General features: G+C 39.0%; 1 long non-coding RNA gene across 1 annotated transcript; it reads right to left on the bottom strand.

Moving 5' to 3' along the window:
* Positions 1–534: 534 nt before the first annotated feature.
* LOC118487388 lies at positions 535–26,626 on the bottom strand. Its single transcript, XR_004881722.1, has 3 exons — positions 26,472–26,626; positions 25,709–25,798; positions 535–767 (listed from the first exon to the last, which is right to left on the bottom strand). It is a non-coding gene; the product is annotated as an uncharacterized LOC118487388 (long non-coding RNA).
* Between the last annotated feature and the right edge of the window lie 905 nt (positions 26,627–27,531).

Below are 27,531 nucleotides of genomic sequence, written 5' to 3'. Positions count from 1 at the left end.
ATGTAATGAAAACAATGTGCTAGCATGCTAAGTAAGCATACATAGCAAAATAAATGAATGTAAAACAATGTGTTAGCATGCTAAGTAAACATACATAGCAAAAGAAATGAATGTAAAACAATGTGCTAGCATGCTAAGTAAACATACATAGCAAAACATAATGAAATCATGTACTATAATTGTACTAATGAACATAGCCAGCATATGATGATAAATATTGAAAACACGAAAGTAACAAGTAGGCACATGTGTTTCACCCCAAAACAGTTTGAAAATAGTAAAAGAGGGGACTATGTACTCACTTGAGGGTGCTTAGAAGTCTTGAACAACAACCAAGCAAAGCTAGAGGGATCATGGAAATCAAACGACACCTAATATAGATAACTATGTAAATAACCGGACCTAAATCAGGGGATCGGATAGAACAAGGTTTCATAAACTAAATGAGTATAGAAACTAATGTAATATGGTTTAACAAAGCCTACATTCTAAAAGGAAACCTATCCTAAGTGCTTACGTGTAACGCCCGTGTGGTTTTATTAATATTTTAATAATAAGATACACATTTTTATGCTAAAATGTGTCTTTACAAAACTTGTTATACCAACATTCCCAAATGATTACAACATTTCAAAAAAACAATTTATAAGTGTTTACATAATTCACTTATAACAACACAAATCAAGATTTGACGCGGAAGCTTCATTTAACGTGTGTTCGGTTCTTTCTCGCCGCTTGATCTTCACCCGGATTAGGTCCATCTTCACCTACGGTCAAAACCATGTAAATAATTAGTTTTGACACTTTAATAATCGAGTATAAACAAGTTTCGTGCTTAACGTAACAAAACAAGAAATTATTTTTGTTTTGTTTTCAGCCCCTTCACCCGGCCGTGTCAAAAGGATCACCCGGCCGTGTCAGCTTAACATATATTTTTCACAGCCCAGTCACCCGGCCGTGTCAAAAGGTCACCCGCCCGTGTCAACTCTGCACTTTTCTCAGCCATTAGTTCTTACCGAAACGGACATAACTCTCTCGTTTTTAATCCGTTTTACACGATTCTTTTTCCTGCGCGTCCGTTATTTAATTCTCCATCATATGCAGTTAAAATCCGACATCCGGATTAACAAAATTTAAGACTTTTAAATCTTTGGCTTATTACCCTTTTTACCAAATTTTGACCCGTTCGTGATTTTATCAAACAAACATGCCTATTTGATCTTTAAACCCATGAACTTCATAATTTCAATATCTCCTATTATATTAGGCTCAAAATCACGGGTTTGTATACCTTCTTTAACCCGTTTTGACTTAGAAGCTTATTTTGACCCGTTAAGGGTATTTAAGCACTTTTACCGCATAATTCATACCCATTCACTTCTAGCATTGTACTTCCATATTATTTATCAATTTATCTTCCACCACAACTATATGTGTGGAGGATTTAATGTGGAGATCTATTTATTCCGAGTTTTACCCATCGGATTATCATTTTACGGCAAAGACTCATATAGAGTCATTTGACCCAAAGATTCGCATATTTCACTTTTTATACTTAATACAAATATCTATTTGGTCACAAAACTCATTTCTAAGCAAACTTTAGGGGTCGTTTGCTTAATTTCACTTATAAGGGCATTTTGGTCACTTTTACCCCCCCCCCCCTATTACGACGAAGGACCATTAAAGCCATGTTTGACCAAAATCCCACTTTTAAAACTATAATCTTGTTTAGAAACCATTATATTTCTAAAATACCATAATCATGACCCAATTTATTCGGTTTACCTTAATGATAACCGAATATCTATAATTTATCCTTGTCTAACTCTTATAGAACCTCAAGTTCTACATGACGAGTTGAATCATTATACAAACCTGGCTCGGATCAATATATTGACCCGTTTCGATACCTTGCCTTAGTAGCCGCTAAGTAATAGCGATGCCAACATTCAATCGATATTTATTCCTGTAATCATACAACTCGACAAACCATTAGTCGATATTGTCAAAGGGTGATATTTTCACCTTTTGACCCGTTTGGTCTAAATGACCGTTTACTTTTGCGAGATGGATTTATCATCGTCTGTTGGAACCCGAAGGTTTATTCATGTAGGTTGGCATAGTTTAGGGGTTGATTATGTATTTGTTTATTTCTTATGTTTTGGGTTGATTATGTAAGGTTTGGGCTAGTGTAGGTGATGTCGCATGGGCTTAGGTTATTGGCCCAGGTTGTTTTGTATTTAAGCACACCTTACCTCATTGTTTGAGGTTGTTGATTCGGTGAATAGTGGGTGGCGACATCAAGGAGAAGAACCGAGTTCCTATCGATTTCTTGTATCAGTCATAGCAAGTCTTTGAATGCAAGAGATCGGTTTGTGTTTTGATTATTGTTTCATCTTGATTATTAGCTTATATTCTTGAATCGACTTGTGATTGATTTCCGCGCTTTCACAAGTTAAAGTTTGATATCATTGAGAGATCCTCACGGGTTTTTACAATTGGTATCAGAGCCATTGAAGCCATTCAAGGGCTCGGTTTTGATATCATTCGGATTCAAGAATCGATTGTGCTACTGATCTATTTTGTTGCGTGTTTTTGCAGTGAAATATTTAAACTGTTCCTGACCGATTCATCAAAATTATACTGATTTTGGTTTGTTGATTTCTGAAAAAGGTGTTTGCTGATTTTACGGGAAGTTGGTGGTCAACAGATTCAAAGATTACAATATCTTTGAATTTTGGAAGTGCTAAAAAATCGGGATTGCGAGTAAACAGATCTTATCATTTATTCTTTTGCAGGTTTCGACTCGCAACCATCTCTGTTGCGGTTCATCACGTTCTGGTTACGACTCGCAACCATCATTGTTGCGGTTCATCACGTTTTGGTTTCGACTCGCATTCACCACGGTTTCGGTTCATCCTGTTTCAGTTGCGACTCGCAACCATTAGTCAGTCTCCACTCGCAACCAAAGCTGTTACGACTCGCAATCTCGGTTTCGGCTCATTCTGTTTTAGTTACGACTCGCAACCATAGCAGTTACGACTCGCAACCACAGCAGTTTCGACCCAGCTGTTACGACTCGCAACGACACTGATTTACGGACATTTGAACTGTTGACTTTTGGACTTAAATCAATTAATTAATTAACTAATTAATTAAACATGTCGTCAAACAACAGTGAATTGACTGCCCTTAATCAACAACAAGAATTGGATTCAAAGCTTGGTACCACAACACGCATTCCTAGGTTAACTGATGCTAATGATTTTCCCGAGTGGAAGTGGCGCTTTGAACAGCATCTGAAGGTTAAGGATTATAAGCTGTGGCGAAGCATTTTGAGAGGTCCTAGGGAAATCATGATGGAAAGCTCAACTGAACCAGGTCTTAAGGTGAAGAAACCTAGGGATCAGTACACTGAAGATGATTTGCTCATTGTTGAAGAAGATGATCGAGCTCTTTCCTACTTAACCATGGGTTTGGGTCCTGATATTGCTATTGGTTTTCGCACCTGCAAATCTGCCAAAGAATTGTGGGATTCTCTGATCGAAGTATATGAAGGAAACGAAGATATGAAAGAGAGCCGAAGAAATCTGCTGCAACAAAACTTCAACAACTTCAACCATATTTATGGTGAAACGATAGACAATCAGATTCAGAGATTTGTGAAGCTGATCACCCAAATGCAAATGGAAGAAATTCATACAACAAATGCATCCACAAACCGACAACTTCTTAATGCACTACCAAAGAGTTGGGATCATCATGTTGCTATGATCAAGAAGACTAAAGATCTCGCTAGATGCACTCTGTCAGAGATGATCTCTCACATTAAGGCATGCGAACTGGATGATAAGCAAAGAGAAACAAATTACAAGAACAGTATGCTAGCTGCTGGTTTCTCCATTGCTCCCGCCTCCTCTAACAACAGCAACACAGCATTATTGTCTCAAGGTGGTTTTCAGATGTTTCGCAATACTTCATCCGCTACTCCAACTTCAGCAAAGGTGCACTCATCTGGATCCTCTAATCAAGTCGTCTCTCCAGCTTCTCCTGCTTCAATTCCAAATTCTGGAAATATCTCTACTGCTGCTTCTGCTTCCGCTGCAAACAACGAAATGATAGCCTTCTTTGCTAAACAATCAAAGGAAAACTTGGATATCGCAGCTTCAGTGATCAACTGTTTGAATGCTTTTATTGCAGGAAAACTTGATCCACCAAAGTGGAGTCCTGATGATCTGACACAGATTCATCCAGATGATGTTGAAGAAATGGACATCACCTGGCAGATGGCAATGGCAGCTTTCAGAGCCCAAAAGTTTGTGAAAAGAACAGGTAAAAACAGGTGGGGAAATGCATGGAATGGAGCTGCTAAAGTGCCCTTTAATCTTCGTTGCTTCAACTGTCATGAGGAAGGACGCTATGCTCGAAACTGCCCGAAGCCACTTATAAACAGAGATCAAACTCCTGCAACTCCTGCCCAACCTGCAACTCCTAATCGAGAAAGAGCTCTTGTGACCACTACAAGTATAGCAGATGCTGCTGCTTCTGGAAGTCCACAGCCGCAAGGATTAGCACAAGCACTGGTGGTTCAGCCCAACCTCAATTTTGATTGGACTTCAGAAATTGAGCGTCTGAACATATCAGCTCCAGAGAATCAAACTGCTACATCCAACATTGCATTCATGACTTCAAGCGAACATAGCCCAAAGCCAGTGGAAGAGACTTCAGCTGATGACTTTGCGTTCATGACTCAAATTCTTTCAGCTCCTGTTAAAGGTCTCACCAAAGAAGAGGTAATTTCCGTTTTCTGTACTCCTGAGTGTAGGGAAAGGGTTGAGGCTTATAGAATACACAACGCTGAGCTCATTCAAGATTATAATGACATAAAAAATAAGAACTTTACTTTGTCTAAAAATGAGAAACTGTATAAAGAAAAAATTGAGGCTCAGCGAAAGGACATCATCAAACTAAAGGATGATGTGAGTGTAAAAACAGCCCATTTCCTAGAAGCTCAAGAAAAGGTGTGCATTTTAACAAAGGAACTGGAAGATATTAGAAACAGATATCAAATTAATGAACTTAATATCAAGAAGTTTGATTCTTCCAGTAAATTGGTTAAAAATCTTTGTGATCAACAAATCGCTTTTAAAGAAAAGAAAGGGCGTGGCTTGGGTTACACTCAGACTCCTCCTCCGTACAATGATAATTATACTTATCTACCAATGACCGAGGAGGAGATGATAAATGAGAGTAAAATGACGTATGGTTCGAAAAACCACAAATCATCTGTTCATGACAGACATGTTGAGCCACAAAAGTCTACTCCATTGAATTTTGTTCACAAAGGCACAATTGATCCTAATGTTTCATCTTCGTGTGCAGATGATAGCTCTGAAGTAAAGTGTGATGATGTTCATGGGAGTGAACCGGTTATTATTTCAAATGTTTCTGAACCATATTTTGAACATTATTCTGAACCAACTGAGTCTGACATTGCTTTTACTAGTTCTTTGTTTGCGTCGTTTTCAGCTTATGTTTCGTCTTGTGAGCATGTTGTTTTGGGCAAAACTGATAATGTTTGTGTGGATGATTTGAACAATAAGTGTGGTGATGATTATTTTTCAGCTAATGCTTGTGATCCTAACATCTCTAATGTTTCAGCTTATGAAAATGTTATAGGTGAGGTCCCTCAGGATGCATTCAGTGAAACCACTGAAACGACTTCTCAAGAAAATCAAGAGTATCCTGATTCTTCTTCTGAATCTGTCTCAGTGGGTGTCCCTAATGTTGAATCTAGTGGGACCCCATTGGAAACTGAATTAAACAATGAACCTGAAACTGTGTTACATGATCAATGCTCTGAGGAAATGCACATTGATGAAATTTCTTCATGTTCAGAAAAAGAACCTGATTCAGTTTCACATGGCAAATGCATTGAGGAAGAGCATATTGTTGAGACTTCTTCTTGTTCGGGAAGTGAACCTGAATCAGTTTCATATGATAAATGCCTTGATAAAACGCATTTGGATGACACTTGTACATGTTCAAATTCTGAATCAAGATTAAGTGAAAATAAAAGGGATGCTGATCTAAGAGAGAAATCTTTAAAAGAAAATTTATCTAAAGAAAAACCACAAGTCAAATCATCTAAATCCTCAGAGCAATCACAAGTCAAACATGTTCAGAAAATTAAAACATCAAATCACACGAAATCAAGCAAACAAAGTCAAAATGTCAAGAATATTCAAAATATGAAACGTCAAACATGTTTTAACTGTGGCATTGCTGGTCACATTGCCAGAAATTGTGGTAAACTCCCAAGGACATCGAACAAGAAAACATCAGGGCGAAATCAGAAGGTCACGTATAACCGATATCACTGTTCGGAGTCCATGATGTCTGCAAGGACTAAAACAATGAAGAACAACAATCATAGGACTAGACCTTCTGATCAGGATTGGAATGCAGCCAAACGCTATAATCTGTATCAGAACAGACAAACAAATTTTCAGCGTAATCGAAGTAATTCTTTTGGTAACGCTTTTGAAAGTTTCAATTCTAACTGGTCAAGACAGTTTTGGAAACCTAAAGCTAATGGCATGCAATCCAATTCAATAAAATCATGTCATCAAAATGTCGCCAAAAGGGATGTTTCAAAATTTCTGAATAAAGATAATTTAGTGTGGCAGAGAGTGACGTACATTGATGCACAAGGAAAACCCAGATCCACTATGGGCTGGGTTCCTAAATCTAACTAATCCCGCTAATCGTGCAGGAACAGCTGTGGAGGACTACCGTGCGCCTCTGGTACATGGATAGTGGCTGTTCCAGGCACATGACAGGAGACTTATCCCAACTGGTAAATGTCAAAGAGTTTAATGGTGGATATGTCTCATTTGCGGGAGGAGAGTCAGGCAGAATCACGTTAAAAGGAACTGTTCAAAACGGCGTCTTAAGCTTTGAGAATGTTAATTATGTTCCAGAACTGAAACACAATCTGTTAAGTATTTCGCAGATCTGTGATCGAGGGAATTCAGTTCATTTCACGAAGAAGGGATGTCATGTTCTTAAGCCTGGGATTGTTATTCCAGAAGACTGGTTCTTGATGACAGCTGAAAGGAAAGGTAATGCTTACGTCATTGATATGAACAAGAAACCGTGTGAAGAGATCACTTGTCTATTTTCAAAAATTTCGGAGCATGATGGTCTGCTGTGGCATCGTCGACTTGGGCATGTGAATATGAAAAATCTGAACCGTCTAGCTAAAGGTCAACTGGTACGTGATCTTCCAATCAAGGACTTCATGTTGGTGGAGAAATGTGTTGCTTGTGCGAAAGGGAAAGCTCATCGAAAACCTCATAAGACTAAACCAGCACCTTCGACAAAAGCGGTACTCGAACTACTTCACATGGATCTTTTTGGTCCAGTGAATGTGCTGAGCATTGGGAAGAAAGCTTACTGTCTGGTAATCGTCGATGATTACTCTCGCTACACTTGGGTGTATTTTCTCAGCCACAAAAATGAAACTGCTGTCTTGGTAAAACAATTCATTACTTTGGCTGAAAATCAAGCGAGTACTAAGGTGAAGGTTATTCGATCAGACAATGGGACAGAATTCAAGAATGTTACTTTGGATACTTTCTGAATTGATAAGGGAATCGATCGTCAGTTCAGTGCGCCTCGAACTCCACAACAAAATGGAGTGGCTGAAAGAAGGAATCGTACTCTCATTGAGGCTGCGCGTACTATGCTGGCTGATTCAAAGCTTCCTAGCTTCTTTTGGGCCGAGGCTGTTAGCACGGCTTGTTATATCCAGAATCATGCTTTAGTAAACAAACGTCACATGAAAACCCCCTATGAGATTCTGGAAGGACGTAAACCTTCGGTTTCACACTTTCGTATCTTTGGTTGTCCATGTGTATTATTACTAATGGACTCCAACGGAAAGTTTGAAGTCAAAGGTGACGAATGTTACTTTGTTGGATATGCTAAAGGCTCTGCTTATAGGGTATACAACAAAGTAACTAAAAAAGTCGTCGAGTCGTGCAACATTGAATGGCTTGAAGAGAATGCTACGGACGCTAGAGTTGGTCCAGATTGGTTATACGATTATTCTGCTCTGTTTAAATCATTTAACATTTTGTCGAGTGATGTTTCAGTTGCAGGTGTGTCTATTCCCAAACAACCATTGTCGTTTGAAGATACAGAAGACGAAGCACTGATGCAAGACAACGTGAGGCATCATACCATTGATCCACCAGGAATGGTGTTTACGCAACATCCTACACCAACTCCGACGGTCAATCGATCCCCTGAGGGTGCATCAACTAGTGACTCTGCATTGTTTCCTGAACCAATTCCTGAGGATTGTGTTGTTACTTCTCCTGTAGTTCACACTACTACAGCACCTAATGAGGGGGAGTCTAGCAACACCACCACTGAAGAAGAGATTGTACCTGATTTGGCCATACCTACGAGCGTTCAACGCAATCACCCAATCGAGAATGTGATTGGTCCTGTAAATGCAGGAATTTTGACCAGGAGTCAATCAGGAACCATTAACACTTGCTTATATTCTTGTTATCTTTCTCAAATCGAACCTAAAACTATTGATATAGCTTTGCAGGAACCTGGCTGGGTAGATGCTATGCACGAAGAGCTGAACCAGTTTGAAAAACTTGGAGTATGGAAGCTCGTCAAGTTGCCAACAGGAAAACGTAAGCTTGGAACTAGATGGGTATTTCGAAACAAGCAGGATTCTGCACGAGTCATCGTTCGAAACAAAGCAAGGCTGGTGGTTCAGGGATTTAGACAAATTGAAGGACTGGATTATGATGAAGTGTATGCTCCGGTTGCACGACTTGAAGCCATCCGGATCTTTTTGGCTTACGCGTCATACATGGGATTCACTGTTTATCAGATGGATGTCAAGACCGCGTTTCTCTATGGAGATGTGAAGGAGGAAATTTTTATCGAGCAGCCACCAGGGTTTGTGCATCCAGACCATCCTGAGTACGCTTACAAGCTAGACAAGGCGCTGTACGGGTTACACCAGGCTCCTCGAGCTTGGTATGCCACACTAACAGAGCATCTGTTGGCTCATGGGTATACGCGTGGCACCATAGACCAGACTCTGTTTATCAAGAAGGTAGGACGTTGTCACACCCCGACCACGTAGAACATACAAAACGTGGCGGAAACGTCGGGGAGTGTTGTAACAGAATCAATTGTTTCAAATCCATGGCGAATGAAGTTTCGTTTTATAAATCAAACATGAAGGTTTACATTGTCTAAATAAGAATCAAAGTGTACATAACATAAATTAACTAGTTCTTGTCTCGTTTAAGTCACTAAGGCACAGGTCCGCCAAAGTATGTCTTGATAAGTCCTATGCATCATCTCCTGAAAACACATGTGAAAATAGGTACGTCAGCATAAAAATGCCTGTGAGATACATTGGTTTTGTGAAAACGGAATTCATGACTTGAGTTTGAGAAAATGTTTAGTCATGAATCTCGTATTTTGCTTTGTCTTGTAAATCATTTGAAAAACGGTAAGATCAAATGATATGTATAAATAAGAGAACAATGCATGGTTAACTGAATAACCATGTAAAAAGAGTTTGTATAAGATTTGTTGTTTGTAAATCAATGTCTTGTGAAAAGCGTGTTATTTGTATAAAATGTTCTATGTTTCAAATTGAAATGATTCAAATAACGCTACGATATGTAATACCATACAAACACTTATATATAGGAAGTACCAGCGGCGTATCCACCATGCTTGTATCATATTACACATGCCTCGTTACTTAAATCACTTACTCAAACCAAACCTTCTAGATGAAATGTTTAACAACGGCAGAAATGTTCATGTATAGTCAAATGTCTATTGTCAAATGTAATCCATGTCAACGGATACAACTGGTTTACACGGTTCAATGGTTACAGACGGTTCATGAAATTGAAGGGTTAAGACGGTTCACATAGTCAAATGGTTACAACGGTTCAAAATGTAGTGTAATGTGTTCATATGCTGGATGAGCATATGCAACAGTAATGCAATGTGAAACAATGTACTACGTATGCACACAATGGGCGTACGTAGCATGAAATGTATTGTAGAGTACAACGGTTCAAAATGTAGTGTGATGTGTTCATATGCTGGATGAGCATATGCAACAGTAATGCAATGTGCAACAATGTACTAAGTACGCACACAATGGGCATACATAGCATGTGATGTAAAACGATGTACTAAGTACGCACACAATGGGCATACATAGCATGAAAATGTAATGTAAAGTGTTGTGCTAAGTATGCACACGATGGACATACATAGCATAAACACAATGAAATCATGTACTATATATGTACTATTGAACATAGCAAGTATATGATGTGAAAACAGGAAAGCATGAAAGTAACAGATAGGCACATGTGTTTCACCCCAAAACAGTTTAGAAAACAGTAAAAGAGGTGTTCAATGTACTCACCTGAGATTGCTTTGGAGTTCTTGTATAATAACCAGATAATGCTAAAGATCACGGGATATCAAACGGCACCTAATAGGTAGCTATGTTAATATACCGGACCAAATTGGAAGGATCGGACAGTACGCGGGTTCGAAAACCAAACGAGTATGGAGACTCGTGTAATATGGTTTAACAAAGCCTACATACCAAAATGAAACTTAACCTAAGTGCTTACGGTCCATCACGACCCGTTTAGGTAGCTTATGCTACCTTGCGCGTCGTTCGCGTAGAACGCGTCTGGAACGCCTAACATCGTGACCACAAGGTATAACCTCGGAAGGTTATAGCTATGGTCACCTAATGTGTTTGGTCAGGTCCTAATGACCGACCAAATGGGTCGGGTTCGAAAGTATAAGCGATGGTTTAGATCGCTTACCTTACGACCCTATATAAGCACTAAACTAAAAGTGACGAGCTAAGCATGTTAGAACATGCTTAACTAAGTTTGAAAACAAGTTTGACATCAAAACAAACGGCTTTGATGCTTACGAGTAGTTTGGTTACAAAATATGCAAGAATGCACATTCTGGCCGAAACTACGACTCGTCACTGAGCCTAGATAACGGGGTAATCAGTAGGTATGGTCACTACGGACCATAACCATCGTGATCACGCTCACGTTATGAAGTTCCATGAACTTCGCATCGACCATAAGCTGGTCAATGCAGAAAGTCAACAAAACGTTGACTTTCGGACTCGAAAAGCGAATAAAAGAGCGAAAGAAGACTTACGGAGGGTCCCCGAGTGCAAATCAAGATCAAACAGCTCAGGTATGAAACAATGGTTTCAACTTAGAGCTTTAGGATCTGATTTTGTGATTTTTACACTAAAGGGGGGGGTATTTATAGGAAAAGTGGAACCGTTAGGATCGTTTTATCGAATATCGAGCCTTGATCATGTGCGTACATGTGTCCAGTGGATAAGTTCAGTGAACTTGACTCTTGGCTCTTCATTGGGTGAAAAGGCATTGCCCCTTGATCGAACGAAAGGCCAGATTCTGCATTAAATTTAAAATCTTTCTATCAGACATCCCCACGCGGCCCGCCTCACATTTGGGCAAAACTCACGCGGGCCGCCTGGCCCTCTCTGATCTGCACCACTTGCAGAATTTACACATTTGGTCCCTGTTGCATGTTTAAGCTATTTCCAGCCCTTCTAAGACCTGTAAAGCCATCTTTAAGGCCCCAAAATGATGCCTAAACATTGTGGACATGAAACATGCCCAAAAATATGTCGGATGTCGGTTCGTTTGGCCGTACGATCGCGATGTTCGCTTAATTACGACGGAATGCGCATAAGCGTGAAAGACGATCCAAATGACGCGACGAATGGATTTTTCTCATGCCAAACACTAAGGCATAATATAAGGATGCTTACATAAATTTTTGGATGTCCGGATGTATTCAGAACGTAAGTTATGCGCGAAAGTGCAAACTTGTGCACTTTTTGACACTTTTAGTCCCTGAATGACCCAGAAGTTTATTTTAGCATACCAAACCCCTCAAAGCCTATTTCTAAGCCATGTAAAGGATATTTATGGTATGTTTAACTTATGGACATGTTCCGGAATGTTCGTTATAGTTCAGATTGGCATACTTTCGCAGTTTGTCAAGTTTAGTCCCTGTAAGCGAATTAACTTGTTTTTGCTGTACCAAAGCCTTCAAAACTTATTTCTAAGTTATGTAAAGGTTATTTAAGGTACGTTGAGTGTATGTTGATGTTCCAGAGTATTTGTCGCAATAAACTGAGTACGTTTACGCACCAGTTTGCGTATAATGCTCCAGAAAGCGATGTAGAGTTTGAATTTGAACAAAAATTGATATGTGCAAAACATACACATATTTATACAAGATCCCAAGTATGAAATACAATATTTCATCGGCTTGGTATTTGTTTGATGGTCGCGGTGACACAGGTGTCACAGTCTCCCCTACTTTAGGAAATTTCGTCCCGAAATTTATTCGTAGGAGTCTATTTGTGAATTTGCCAAATAACCACCAATGATATGTAAGGCAATATCTTGTCATTTCCTTAACGGTCATTCTTCCGAAACGAAAATGAACAGACGGGTCATTTTCAATGGTTGCTTCATCAGAATTGGAAATGAAGGATTACACAACGGATATTCATTTCCTCAACGGAAAATCTTCAGAAACGAAAATGAACAAACGGGGTCATCTTCAACGGTTGCTTCCTCAGAGTTGGAAATGAAGTATTACACAACGGATATTCATTTCCTCAACGGATAATCTTCAGAAACGAAAATGAACAAACGGGGTCATCTTCAACGGTTGCTTCCTCAGAGTTGGAAATGAAGTATTACACAACGGATATTCATTTCCTCAACGGATAATCTTCAGAAACGAAAATGAACTAACGGAGTCATCTTCAACGGTTGCTTCCTCAGAGTTGGAAATGAAGGATTACACAACGGATATTCATTTCCTCAACGGATAAATCTTCAGAAACGAAAATGAGCTAACAGAGTCATCTTCAACGGTTGCCTCCTCAGAGTTGGAAATGAAGGATTACACAACGGATATTCATTTCCTCAACGGATAATCTTCAGAAACGAAAATGAACAAACGGGGTCATCTTCAACGGGTATTCTTCAGATTTGGAAATGAAGGATAAACGGATATTCATTTCCTCAACGGATAAATCTTCAGAACGAAAATGAACAAACGGGGTCATTTTCCTCGACGGGTATTCTTCAGATTTGGAAATGAAGGATAAACGGATATTCATTTCCTCAACGGATAAATCTTCAGAACGAAAATGAACAAACGGGGTCATTTTCCTCGACGGGTATTCTTCAGATTTGGAAATGAAGGATAAACGGATATTCATTTCCTCAACGGATATTCTTCAGAAGCGAAAAATGAATAGCTAGTTCATTTTTCCTCAACGGATGCTTCATCAGAATTGGAAATGAATAGGGTTATCTCTAGACACATGACTGAACTTGCTGTGATTTCTGTGCACTAAATTCCATAATTATGTATGCATCCATAATTACGTAATCCCTTGCACAGTCCGCACAGTTTGTTTTGTAATGTTTTGGGGAAGGATATCAAACTTGTGACGAGGGTGACTAGACTTCCGTCGGTTCCTTTTAATTAGATCGACAGGGGATCCTCTTGGTTAGGCCACCAAGGAGTCCTTTCAGCTATATCATCACATGATATCCCTAACCAGATTTTTGGATGAATCTGTTTAGCTAGACCACTCAAGGGGTCTAATTATGAAGTAGTACTTTATAATCCGAGGGACTTAACTATAACATAGAAGTCCATTGAGGATTTTAGGTAATACCTTTGGGCATCCTACTATGAATCTCTTGTACACGGATATGTAAGATTCTACGAAGATTTGGATAACATAATTTGGATCACACAACAATACATAAGGAAACACATAAGCACATGGTCACATAATTGTTTAATTTGATCATAATTTGTTATTAACTTGTTATCGATTGAATACGGATATGGAAACCTGTCGACGGATCTCAAGGTTCACTGGAATCTATCTGAGAAGATAGAAAGATCTCCCAAAATTCGATTTTTGATTACAAGGAATCACCACATTCGAATGAAGGTATACAACAATTAAAGACTTACGGGAAATTCCTAGGTACCCTATTAAGGATTTATAGTGGTACCTTGGGTATTCGTCTTGTGTTGTAACCTGCGCCTTGTACTTCGTTTCCTTAGAATAAACGGGTACTTAGGAATTCCGTGGAAGACGCAAGCGATTATAGAATGGGAGAATTTTGGGGGTAGTTTGTTCTTCAAGGAATACGGTTCCTTGATTGTCGGTATTGCAAGGGATATGTCGTTTGTTTATACATGCAACCATAGAAATACATTGCAATGTAAATGAAAGATTTATTTATAAACAACGATATCAACTGTTCCTTGGATCTTGACAACAAAAGAAACTTAATACATAAGACATGATTATTTCTAAACGATGTTGTCTTCTAGTCAGTCGGGTGATCATCCTTGTGCTGGATTTGCATTAGCAAGCTTTGGGCAATTTCTTCGGAAATGACCCATCTCGCCATAGTTGAAACAAGAACCTGGTAGAAAACGACCTTGAGCGGGATTGTTGCCAGCTTGGTTTGGTGTAGCTGCAGCTGGGCAGATTCTTGTTGTATGGCCTATGAGTCCACAAGTTTGGCATTTGCGGCACTGTACATTAGCGTGATGATGGAGGCTACATTGGTGGCACAAGGGTGCAGTTCCATTGTATGGTTTTCTAGCAGGGGGTTGAGCTGGTTGGTTGGGGACGGCTTGACCGTTGTGAGCGACCACGGCGAAGTTCTGAGAAGCCTTTCGCTTCCTTGACTTCTTAGGAGATTCAGTCTGTTCATCCATGGTCTTTGATTCCTCGATTGGGTTCGATTCCCCGGCCGATTTCTTGTCACCTTTTCGAAAAAGTTTATGCTTTCTGATCTGCGATTCAGTCAAGGTTGCAGATAGCTCAATGGCCTGACGGAGTGTGGTAGGGTTGCTACCAGTGACAATGTCTTGTACCGAGTCAGGCAGGCCGTCGATGTACCTTTCGATAGCCTTGTCGAGTGGGGCGACCATAGTCGGGCAAAGTAGACTCAACTCCTCAAACCTATCAGTATATGCCCTGTGTTCGCCACTATCTTGTTTCAAATCATCAAACTCCTTCTCCAACGCTCGTTGTTCATGACGAGGACAAAACTCTCTCATCATAAGTGCTCTCAGTTCAGCCCATGTTTGTGCTAGAGCAACATCTGCACCACGGTCTCTCATTACCCCGTTCCACCATGTAAGAGCCCTCTTCTGAAACACACTCGAAGAAAACTCGACCTTGCGATTTTCCGGACACTGCACGTGGCGAAAGGTATTCTCGATGCTCTCGAACCATTGGAGAAGCCCAGTTGCTCCCTCAGAACCACTAAACTTGAGTGGTTTAGCCGAGTTAAAGTTCTTGAAATTGCATGTACCATTGTTGTTGTTGTTGGCTTGGTTCCATTGAGCAAAGAGATTTGGGAATTGAGCAGCCATCTGCTGCGCAATAATTTCTGCCAGCTCGGCAGTTGCTATCTGGTGTTCGCGTCGAGGAGGCATTCTAAAAGAGGAAAACATGAAAGGAAACAAACAAATAAAATGGTATTGGGTAAGAATAGGATGTTACAATCACTGACCATAATCACGGTTGATGGTCACTTGTTTGAATCATGAAGCAAACAAACAACACCAGGGCTGAATCAAAGCAAATAGATCCTCATAGTGTATCGCGAAGACATGCTCGCCTATAAGTGGACACTCACCCCAAGAGTTCCCAGGTAAGAGTGACTGGTCCGATTATGCGGATTTGTACGAACACTCTAACCTTAGACAGAAAACCCAGGGTACAGGCATTCACCCTTCCAGTTCGCACGTGTTCACACTATTTAGGACCCAAAACTTTGACGGGAGTTTTGAAAATTCAAAGGGGTTCAAAACCTTATAACAAAGGGGTTCAAAACCTTACAATAGAGGGTTCAAAACCTAGTAATCAATCATCCTAGAACAGATGATTTGCTTTCAAGGCGGTTTTGAAATTTATGTTCTTGTTGTGGTCGTCGCCTAAGGGTAGGTGACGGTATTGTTTTGTGACTAAACGCAAGTAAACTCGCGTTAGGTTCCTAGGAAGGTTATAGACTAGGTCAAAGCATTACTAATAACCTAATTCCCTATAACCATTGGCTCTGATACCATCTTTTCTGTCACACCCCGACCACGTAGAACATACAAAACGTGGTGGAAACGTCGGGGAGTGTTGTAACAGAATCAATTGTTTCAAATCCATGGCGAATGAAGTTTCGTTTTATAAATCAAACATGAAGGTTTACATTGTCTAAACAAGAATCAAAGTGTACATAACATAAATTAACTAGTTCTTGTCTCGTTTTAAGTCACTAAGGCACAGGTCCGCCTAAGTATGTCTTGATAAGTCCTATGCATCATCTCCTGAAAACACATGTGAAAATAGGTACGTCAGCATAAAAATGCCTGTGAGATACATTGGTTTTGTGAAAACGGAATTCATGACTTGAGTTTGAGAAAATGTTTAGTCATGAATCTCGTATTTTGCTTTGTCTTGTAAATCATTTGAAAAACGGTAAGATCAAATGATATGTATAAATAAGAGAACAATGCATGGTTAACTGAATAACCATGTAAAAAGAGTTTGTATAAGATTTTTTTTTTGTAAATCAATGTCTTGTGAAAAGCGTGTTATTTGTATAAAATGTTCTATGTTTCAAATTGAAATGATTCAAATAACGCTACGATATGTAATACCATACAAACACTTATATATAGGAAGTACCAGCGGCGTATCCACCATGCTTGTATCATATTACACATGCCTCGTTACTTAAATCACTTACTCAAACCAAACCTTCAAGATGAAATGTTTAACAACGGCAGAAATGTTCATGTATAGTCAAATGTCTATTGTCAAATGTAATCCATGTCAACGGATACAACTGGTTTACACGGTTCAATGGTTACAGACGGTTCATGAAATTGAAGGGTTAAGACGGTTCACATAGTCAAATGGTTACAACGGTTCAAAATGTAGTGTAATGTGTTCATATGCTGGATGAGCATATGCAACAGTAATGCAATGTGAAACAATGTACTACGTATGCACACAATGGGCGTACGTAGCATGAAATGTATTGTAGAGTACAACGGTTCAAAATGTAGTGTGATGTGTTCATATGCTGGATGAGCATATGCAACAGTAATGCAATGTGCAACAATGTACTAAGTACGCACACAATGGGCATACATAGCATGTGATGTAAAACGATGTACTAAGTACGCACACAATGGGCATACATAGCATGAAAATGTAATGTAAAGTGTTGTGCTAAGTATGCACACGATGGACATACATAGCATAAACACAATGAAATCATGTACTATATATGTACTATTGAACATAGCAAGTATATGATGTGAAAACAGGAAAGCATGAAAGTAACAGATAGGCACATGTGTTTCACCCCAAAACAGTTTAGAAAACAGTAAAAGAGGGGTTCAATGTACTCACCTGAGATTGCTTTGGAGTTCTTGTATAATAACCAGATAATGCTAAAGATCACGGGATATCAAACGGCACCTAATAGGTAGCTATGTTAATATACCGGACCTAATCGGAAGGATCGGACAGTACGCGGGTTCGAAAACCAAACGAGTATGGAGACTCGTGTAATATGGTTTAACAAAGCCTACATACCAAAATGAAACTTAACCTAAGTGCTTACGGTCCATCACGACCCGTTTAGGTAGCTTATGCTACCTTGCGCGTCGTTCGCGTAGAACGCGTCTGGAACGCCTAACATCGTGACCACAAGGTATAACCTCGGAAGGTTATAGCTATGGTCACCTAATGTGTTTGGTCAGGTCCTAATGACCGACCAAATGGGTCGGGTTCGAAAGTATAAGCGATGGTTTAGATCGCTTACCTTACGACCCTATATAAGCACTAAACTAAAAGTGACGAGCTAAGCATGTTAGAACATCCTTAACTAAGTTTGAAAACAGGTTTGACATCAAAACAAACGGCTTTGATGCTTACGAGTAGTTTGGTTACAAAATATGCAAGAATGCACATTCTGGCCGAAACTACGACTCGTCACTGAGCCTAGATAACGGGGTAATCAGTAGGTATGGTCACTACGGACCATAACCATCGTGATCACGCTCACGTTATGAAGTTCCATGAACTTCGCATCGACCATAAGCTGGTCAATGCAGAAAGTCAACAAAACGTTGACTTTCGGACTCGAAAAGCGAATAAAAGAGCGAAAGAAGACTTACGGAGGGTCCCCGAGTGCAAATCAAGATCAAACAGCTCAGGTATGAAACAATGGTTTCAACTTAGAGCTTTAGGATCTGATTTTGTGATTTTTACACTAAAGGGGGGGGGTATTTATAGGAAAAGTGGAACCGTTAGGATCGTTTTATCGAATATCGAGCCTTGATCACGTGCGTACATGTGTCCAGTGGATAAGTTCAGTGAACTTGACTCTTGGCTCTTCATTGGGTGAAAAGGCATTGCCCCTTGATCGAACGAAAGGCCAGATTCTGCATTAAATGCAAAATCTTTCTGTCAGACATCCCCACGCGGCCCGCCTCACATTTGGGCAAAACTCACGCGGGCCGCCTGGCCCTCTCTGATCTGCACCACTTGCAGAATTTACACATTTGGTCCCTGTTGCATGTTTAAGCTATTTCCAGCCCTTCTAAGACCTGTAAAGCCATCTTTAAGGCCCCAAAATGATGCCTAAACATTGTGGACATGAAACATGCCCAAAAATATGTCGGATGTCGGTTCGTTTGGCCGTACGATCGCGATGTTCGCTTAATTACGACGGAATGCGCATAAGCGTGAAAGACGATCCAAATGACGCGACGAATGGATTTTTCTCATGCCAAACACTAAGGCATAATATAAGGATGCTTACATAAATTTTTGGATGTCCGGATGTATTCAGAACGTAAGTTATGCGCGAAAGTGCAAACTTGTGCACTTTTTGACACTTTTAGTCCCTGAATGACCCAGAAGTTTATTTTAGCATACCAAACCCCTCAAAGCCTATTTCTAAGCCATGTAAAGGATATTTATGGTATGTTTAACTTATGGACATGTTTCGGAATGTTCGTTATAGTTCAGATTGGCATACTTTCGCAGTTTGTCAAGTTTAGTCCCTGTAAGCGAATTAACTTGTTTTTGCTGTACCAAAGCCTTCAAAACTTATTTCTAAGTTATGTAAAGGTTATTTAAGGTACGTTGAGTGTATGTTGATGTTCCGGAGTATTTGTCGCAATAAACTGAGTACGTTTACGCACCAGTTTGCGTATAATGCTCCAGAAAGCGATGTAGAGTTTGAATTTGAACAAAAATTGATATGTGCAAAACATACACATATTTATACAAGATCCCAAGTATGAAATACAATATTTCATCGGCTTGGTATTTGTTTGATGGTCGCGGTGACACAGGTGTCACAGACGTGATCAAATCTTGGTTCAAATCTATGTTGATGATATCATTTTCGGATCTACAAGTGAGGATCTTTGCAAGGAGTTCGAGAGAGTTATGAAGAAGAAGTTTGAAATGAGTGCTCTGGGGGAAATGACACTGTTTTGGGTCTACAAGTCAAGCAGAGTTCACAAGGAATTCTTATTCATCAAGGGAAGTATGTGGATGATGTGCTGGCAAAATTCAAATTCACGGACGCAAAGCCTGCTGAAACACCTATGGCAGAGAGACCACTATTGACTGAAGATGAAGAAGGAGAGTCTGTCAATCAACGTCAATATAGGTCCATGATCGGGTCATTGATGTATCTCACAGCTAGCCGTCCGGACATTATGTTTGCTGTTTGCAACTGTGCACGCTATCAGGCTAATCCTAAAACTTCTCACCTTACTGCTGTTAAAAGGATCTTTCGGTATCTTAAAGGCCGACCTCGGTTTGGCCTGTGGTATCCGAGGGATCCCAATTTTGACTTGTTGCTTTCTCTGACAGCAATTTTGGAGGTACTGACAGTGACAGGAAATCTACATCTGCGGGATGCCAATTTTGGGGTGATCGGCTCATTTCTTGGCAATGCAAGAAACAACAAACAGTGGCGATATCTACAGCTGAAGCCGAGTATGTTGCTGCTTCTGCTTCTTGCTCTCAAGTGGTGTGGATGCAACATCAATTGCAGGATTATGGTTTGACTTATCTTAACACTACTATTTACTGCGATAATGATGCTGCAATACAAATTGTTCGAAATCCTGTTTTTCACTCCAAAACCAAGCACATTGATATTAAAGTTCATTTTATTCGAGACTGTTTTGACAGAGGTCTTATTACTCTTGAACAAATCGACACAGATGCAAATGCTGCCGATTTGTTCACCAAACCTGTCAGCAGCTCGAAATTCAGAGTGCTTGTGGATTTTCTAAAAATGATCCGTTTTACCGATTGAGCATGTTTTTTGTTTTTCGTAGGTAATTTTGTTCATAAAGTTTTCTATTCTTAGGTAGTTTTTTTTTATGCTCAAATTTAGGGGGAGAAAAATCGAAAAATACAAAAACATTAAAAAATCGAAAAATACAAAAACATTAAAAAAAATTGAAAAAATACAAAAAGAAGTGTGGCTGGACTGGGAAATGAAATGAATTTTCACATTATGGTCGAGGGCTGACTCATGTAAGACCAGTATCGAAAAAGTTTGACTCTAGTATGATGTGTTGGTAGGCACTATCCTTAAGATTGGAAACATTAGCTGTTTCTGTTCAGAACTAAACTAGTACATGACCTCAGAAAAGAAAATCACTTGGAATTAGCTCATGTCTATTTGAATGTCTGTATGTTTTTCCCGATACACACAATTTTGATCTGATTCTGAAATCTTATCTGAAAAAGTCGTGTACCTCCTCTGCTGCATCCAGATACATGCTGACCTGGAGGTGCTAGGCAACTACAGCTTCTGCTGCATCCAGATACATGCTGACCTAGCTGTACGTTGTCGATCTGTAGATCAATTAATACCCGAAAGAGGCCCTCAAGTGCCCAAAAGAAACCCATGAAACCTATATCAAATTGAGAAAACTCATTTGATTTGTATATTACACCATCTCTGCTTAAGATCTATTCTGTTCTCTTCTCAATCTAATCCCAGTTAAGATTTCAGAAATTTGGATTGGACTTGTGAAATATGTGGTAGGGAAACTGCTTGCATGATAGAGTGAGCTGTGCATAATTCCAGGATTTGATTAGTATTTGTTTGGGTGATCATTATTAAAAATATCAAAACATGATAAAATGAGATACAGGCAGTGATATGGAAAAGGTCTAGGGAGATGAGTTTAAGAGGACAAATATACTAGCAGTTGTCTAGATCATCCTGTAGTAGATCAGTGTTGATAAGTGAAGTCAAGCCCGAAACCTTGTGATTTGATCCCTGAGTATCTATGCTAATTTCCTGATTTATTTTTGTAAATAATATTTTATTATTTAATTTTTTTTAGGTTTTTATGTTGCAAACATTGCTCAAAAGGTTTAATGGATAATTTTTATTAAATCAGTTTTTGAAATGGGGTTAAAAATTGCTTGATAAATCTGTTTTGAGCCCAAGTCCATAAGGCCCAAGCCCATAAGACATGGGCCCATGATAACAGTTGAGTATAAAAGGGAGGTTACGAGTCATAACCCTTGTTCACTCGTAATCAATTCTCTCTTTTTCTCTCAAGATTCCGGTGATCATCAACAGTTCCGACTGGTTTCCGGTTGCGACTCGCAATCTGCTTCGTTAATCATCAAGGTATAATGACGTCATCATTCAAGTTTTGCAGGAATTATGAATGTTTGTTGAATATTCCGATGAAGTTTTGAAGATTCCGATGAGGATTTGAAGATTCCGATGATGTTTCCGATGAAGTTTTGAAGATGTTGACTCGCAATCAAGAACACTTAGGACTCGAAACCAGTGGTTATGAGTCGCAACATCAAGATTGCGACTCATGGTTGCGACTCAATGTTTGTCAGTTGCGACTCATGATTGCGACTCGAAATCTGTTGGTTGCGACTCATGGTTGCGACTCGCAGACAACTGGTTTCGACTCGAGACCTTTTGGTTGCGACTCATGGTCTCGAGTGAACAGTAACAGTAAAATGGATTTAAAGTTTATATCTTCTCATAATCAAGTTGGATATTTAGCACCTCCACCAGTGAAGCACAAGCAGCTGTATACGTCGTTAATGAAAGGCCTAAATACATGCCGGATTGTTCATGCTCTTCGTGAGAATCCAGTTGTTTATGAAAGCCTTATTCGAGACTTTTGGAAGACTGCTAACGTTGAAATCATTGAAGGAAAGGGAGCTATAGTTGCTGAGATTCAAGAGACGAAAGTTATAGTGACCGAGCAGATGATTAGAGATGTGTTAAGGTTTAATGATCATGAAAGAGATCCTATAGAACTTCCTGCTGGAACAGTGGAAGCAATTCTACCTCGTTTAAGTTATGAAGGAAAGTTTCCTCCCCTGGTAAAGAAGTTTGTGCATCCTTACTGGCGTCTATTACTGCACATGTTCCTTTTGTGCATGACAGAAAATAGAGGGGGAATTGATCAGTTGAATATCACCCAGTCTGCTGCTTTGATATGTGTGATTACAAATGAGCCGTTTAATTATTCTAGATATATCTTGGAAGCAATGAAGAGAAATGCAATTGGGCTTCGGAAGGATAAGTTTCTTATGTATCCAAGATTTGTGCAGATGATTTTGAATGAGCGTTATCCGGAATTGAAGAGATATGGTAATACGTTGGAATTAAAGCCTATGGGTCCTTCATGTTTTGGTGCTCTTACTTCGAAGAAAGGAACTGAGAAAAAGTTTGAAGGTTTGCTTGAATTGGAGAAATTTGGTCAGTTCGCTGAGACGGAAGATGTTGGTGAGAATCCAGTAATGGCACGATCTGTTCCAGAGCGTAGTGTATCTGCACGTGCTATTGTTGCTGAAGAACATGATATTCCAAGGAGAGTTGAAGGTGAGCCTGAGCCAGAGCGTATTACAATTAACTCTGACGATGAAGGTGTTGAGATAATGTGTAACTCTGATGATGACATAGAACTTCCTCCTGAAGTTAATGCTGATGCTGTTTCTACGGTTGAGCCAGTGATTACTGCTGAAAGTTTGGCTATGCTAATAAAGTCAGTAACTGACAAGATGGGAAATCCTCCTTCCGATCTGTCAGTATCAACTGAAGAGCCTGTTGAAAGCCCAAGGGATTCTGATTCCATTCCATTAAAAAGGAAAAGGAGGGATCCTAGACCTGGAATGTTTGTTGAACAAGGAAAAGATCAATCTGTAAACATTGCTGATGATGACGAAGGTTTGTATGACTTCGATTTTGAAAAGAATGTTAGCGATACTACCACCACTGCAGAGAATATCTTTGAGTTTGACGTTGGTACTCAAGGAGATGATATAGCTACGATGGATGTTGAAGTTCAAAATGAAACTGGGCCCAATGTTGAAGTTCACAATGAAGCTGGGCCCTCTGGAATTGTTGATGCTGGACCTTCTGGAATTGTTTATGAAGAACCTGGCAGTTCTAGTGGTAAAAGACCTGAAGAACCACTAAGAATGCCATTTGATAGTGATTCAAGTGATGAAGATGAATTTATCAGCATGAGAGATATGAAGAAACGAATGGTTGTGCTTGAGCAAGATTCGATTCATAAAGATGCAAAGATTATTCAACTTGAAGACACTATTGTAAAGAAAGATCAACAGATTGAACAACTTCAAGGAGACGTTAGCTTGTTGTTCAACATTGTTTATGATTTACGAGGAAAGTTGGAAAAGAAGTTTGGGCAAGAATTTTCTGATCCAACTGATGTTGAAAACAGAAGAAAAGCTATTGCTAAAGATTATGCTGAAAGAAGTGCTGCAATGGAAAAATATTTCACAAGAGTTACAGATCCAGTTGCAGACAGAGAGAAGGCAGAGAGGATGAAAAAGAAAAGAGAGTTAGTGATCTTGAAGAACAAGAATGTGAATCCAGATGATGAAGATGCTCATGCAACCCATCATTTAATGGATGTTGGTGAAACTCTCTATGATAAAGTTGGAAATCGTTCTGGTGTAGTTAGCTGGGGATATGACCATGATCGTAAGAGATGGTGGATAAAAAGAAAAGTTGGACCTGTCGAGTGGTACAAACGTTCAGGACAGTTTCAGTCTTTCACTAAGGTGGATTTGACAGACTTGTCTAATGCACCTTATGTGGATGATAAGCCTGGTGGTCCTGGATATGCATTCTTTGAGAGGTTGAAGAGGGAGGTTGCTAGAGGTTTTCCCTCAATGCGTACGGCAGATTCCATTGTTAAACCGGCTAAAGGGATTAGAGATCCTTACACAAACAAACGTATGAAGATTGTGCATTGGCCAGCTACAGATAAAGAGAAGACAATTCCGTTAGTGAGAAAGATTCCCAAAGGTGCACTGAAAACATTACACTTTTGGGCATATGATGAACGTCTTGGGCAAGCGGTGATAGTTTGTGGTGGAAATGCAAGTTATTGTTTGGTAGATCAGATTGACTTGTTGAATCTTGCAGTTGAAGATCTGGAAGTATTGGCAAGCAATCAAATCAGAGTTACAGAGAAATATGAAGAAATTGCTAAGGGTTGGACGTCTGCTGTAGCGTCTGTTCTGCATATTCAAAAGAAGGGATTCGGTGGATATAAAGATCGTATAAGTGGTGGTGATCAAGGAAATTGAAGTCAGAAGAACCTTCATACATAAACCTAGGGGGAGATTGTTGGAACCCGAAGGTTTATTCATGTAGGTTGGCATAGTTTAGGGGTTGATTATGTATTTGTTTATTTCTTATGTTTTGGGTTGATTATGTAAGGTTTGGGCTAGTGTAGGTGATGTCGCATGGGCTTAGGTTATTGGCCCAGGTTGTTTTGTATTTAAGCACACCTTACCTCATTGTTTGAGGTTGTTGATTCGGTGAATAGTGGGTGGCGACATCAAGGAGAGGAACCGAGTTCCTATCGATTTCTTGTATCAGTCATAGCAAGTCTTTGAATGCAAGATATCGGTTTGTGTTTTGATTATTGTTTCATCTTGATTATTAGCTTATATTCTTGAATCGACTTGTGATTGATTTCCGCGCTTTCACAAGTTAAAGTTTGATATCATTGAGAGATCCTCACGGGTTTTTACATCATCTCGTCTACATGACTTGTACCGGTTTACACCGTACGGTCAATTTTCCTTATAAATCTATTTTTTGATCATTTTGACCCCTTTATATCTTACGCCATAAAGTGTCCTTCAAAACTAACGGTTATCGTCAACTAGTGACCACCTTACCGTTTTACCCTTATTAATTGTATTGATTTAGCTTACAAGGTAATCATTCAGAACTCGTTATTTATTAGTCATTGCATGACTAAATGATCTTATTAGCTCTTTTTAATCATTCAACATGGTTTATCATTAATGTCTTTTGTTCCGAACCGCACATGACGGGTCAAAACATCATAAGTCAAATATGACTTTTGATTATTCATAATCTATAAAACCAATAGTTGTTAATAAAAGGTGTAAGCTTTAACTTACCTTGTATCCGGATTATGCTCTTTTCCGCGTATACGATCCGTTTGACCCGCTTCTTTCCCCAAGCCTCCATCTAGCTTGTCAAGAGTCAAACTAGCATCATAATTCGTAAGATGGTTAGATTAGTCATCATTATTATGACTAGTTCATCTTACGGACTTTATGTCGAAACTTCTATTCGACTTCATCATAGGTTTGTTTAACTTTCTAAAGTCAACTACCTTTAATCATATAATATGCATGATTAAGGCAAATCAACATTATGATTAGGACCCGTTTTATCCCATATCTCATGTAATTAGTCAAGCTTGCCAATTACGCGTTTCACTTGAATTTCAACACTTTACTTCTCATTTAGGCATTTTAACAAACACCTAATGGGCATAATTCTACACATTTGCTAACTAGTTCATAACTAGTCATTTTTACCAAGATTAACATCAAAATTCAACCACTATCACTTATGATCAAATACTCAAACTTGCAAATTGTTTAAGTATTTCTTGATTACTTAACATGCATGATTATTCTAATCATAATCATATCATCAAATCCATCTTATGACTAATACCCACTTAGCCTAGTGTGGGAATTCATTCAATCATTCAATTCATATCATGTTATGCATGATTTTCACTTAGGGTTTTGTTACTAAACATGTATACATCACTAATTCAGTCCTAATTTCTATGATTCATACCAAAATCGCATATAGTGATGTTCATCCAATTTTTACAACTTCATGTAACAACAAAATTATACATACCTCTTGATCCCCTCGACTTGGTGATCATTTGTATGTATTCGTCTCTTTGATTCGAGCCCGATTTGGCCTTCAATTTGATTGATTTTGTGTATGCTAGGGTTCAATGTAGAGAACCCCTTTTTCTCCTGTGGAAATCTCGACCAGAACACACACTATAGTGTGTGTTGTGGTGTTTTATTTTTAATAAATTAAAAAACCATTTAAGTTCTTTGTCAACTTTGGTCCCTCACTTATTCAAGTTTTATAAAGGGTGTTTTAACCAAGTTTTCTTATTATTCTTAAAACACTTAACTAACTAGGTTGATATTCCTAGTTACTTAGTGGGTCCCGGGAGTTATAACCCGGTTTATTTTAAGTCCCGTTAACTCGGGCTCTTATAAACTCAATTCCTTAAACCTTTGATTCGTTTGTATTAAATATTAGGATTTCTTATTTAAATCCAAATATTTACCGGGTTATTTTTACTACTAATGGTGTTTTACCCATCTTTTAGTATTAACGGAGCTTGATTACCAAACCCGTTTTCGGGGTGTTACAAGTCTACCCCCCTTAAAGAGGTTTCGTCCTCGAAACCTTTTCTTACATAATTCATTGAGTTTAAACTCAATGTATTTGAGCCGAGAAATCTTTTAGACATTACTTATACTTTTAACCAATTGTTAATATTACCAGAAAAGTATGGTAACATCATTTTGGTTACTAATTGTCTACGTATCTCACATGTCATAGTGCAACTCGAAATAACGTAATCTCGTTATTTCCACTAGTTTAGTTAACTTAGCGATATTCATCACTTTCATATACTATCGAATTCTTTATGGATCCGTTACTTTGACCCGTTTAAAGGTCTTTAGTGAAATCTTTCACTTTTAGCAACAAATTCTTTTGTTTTCAAATTTATTTATTCGGTTCAGTTATACCGAATCCACCGCTTTCAAGCAAACCAAATTTCTTGATTTGAATTGCTGACCTTAACCGGTCTCATTAACTAGAATTATTAGTCCAGTTACTTTTTACCGCTCGCTTGGTTATAATGTGATTCTACTTCACATTGCATTTC

The sequence above is a fragment of the Helianthus annuus genome, chromosome 2, assembly GCF_002127325.2.
Source record: "Helianthus annuus cultivar XRQ/B chromosome 2, HanXRQr2.0-SUNRISE, whole genome shotgun sequence".
Taxonomy (NCBI): domain Eukaryota; kingdom Viridiplantae; phylum Streptophyta; class Magnoliopsida; order Asterales; family Asteraceae; genus Helianthus; species Helianthus annuus.
This window is presented reverse-complemented; position numbering and strand designations above follow the sequence as displayed.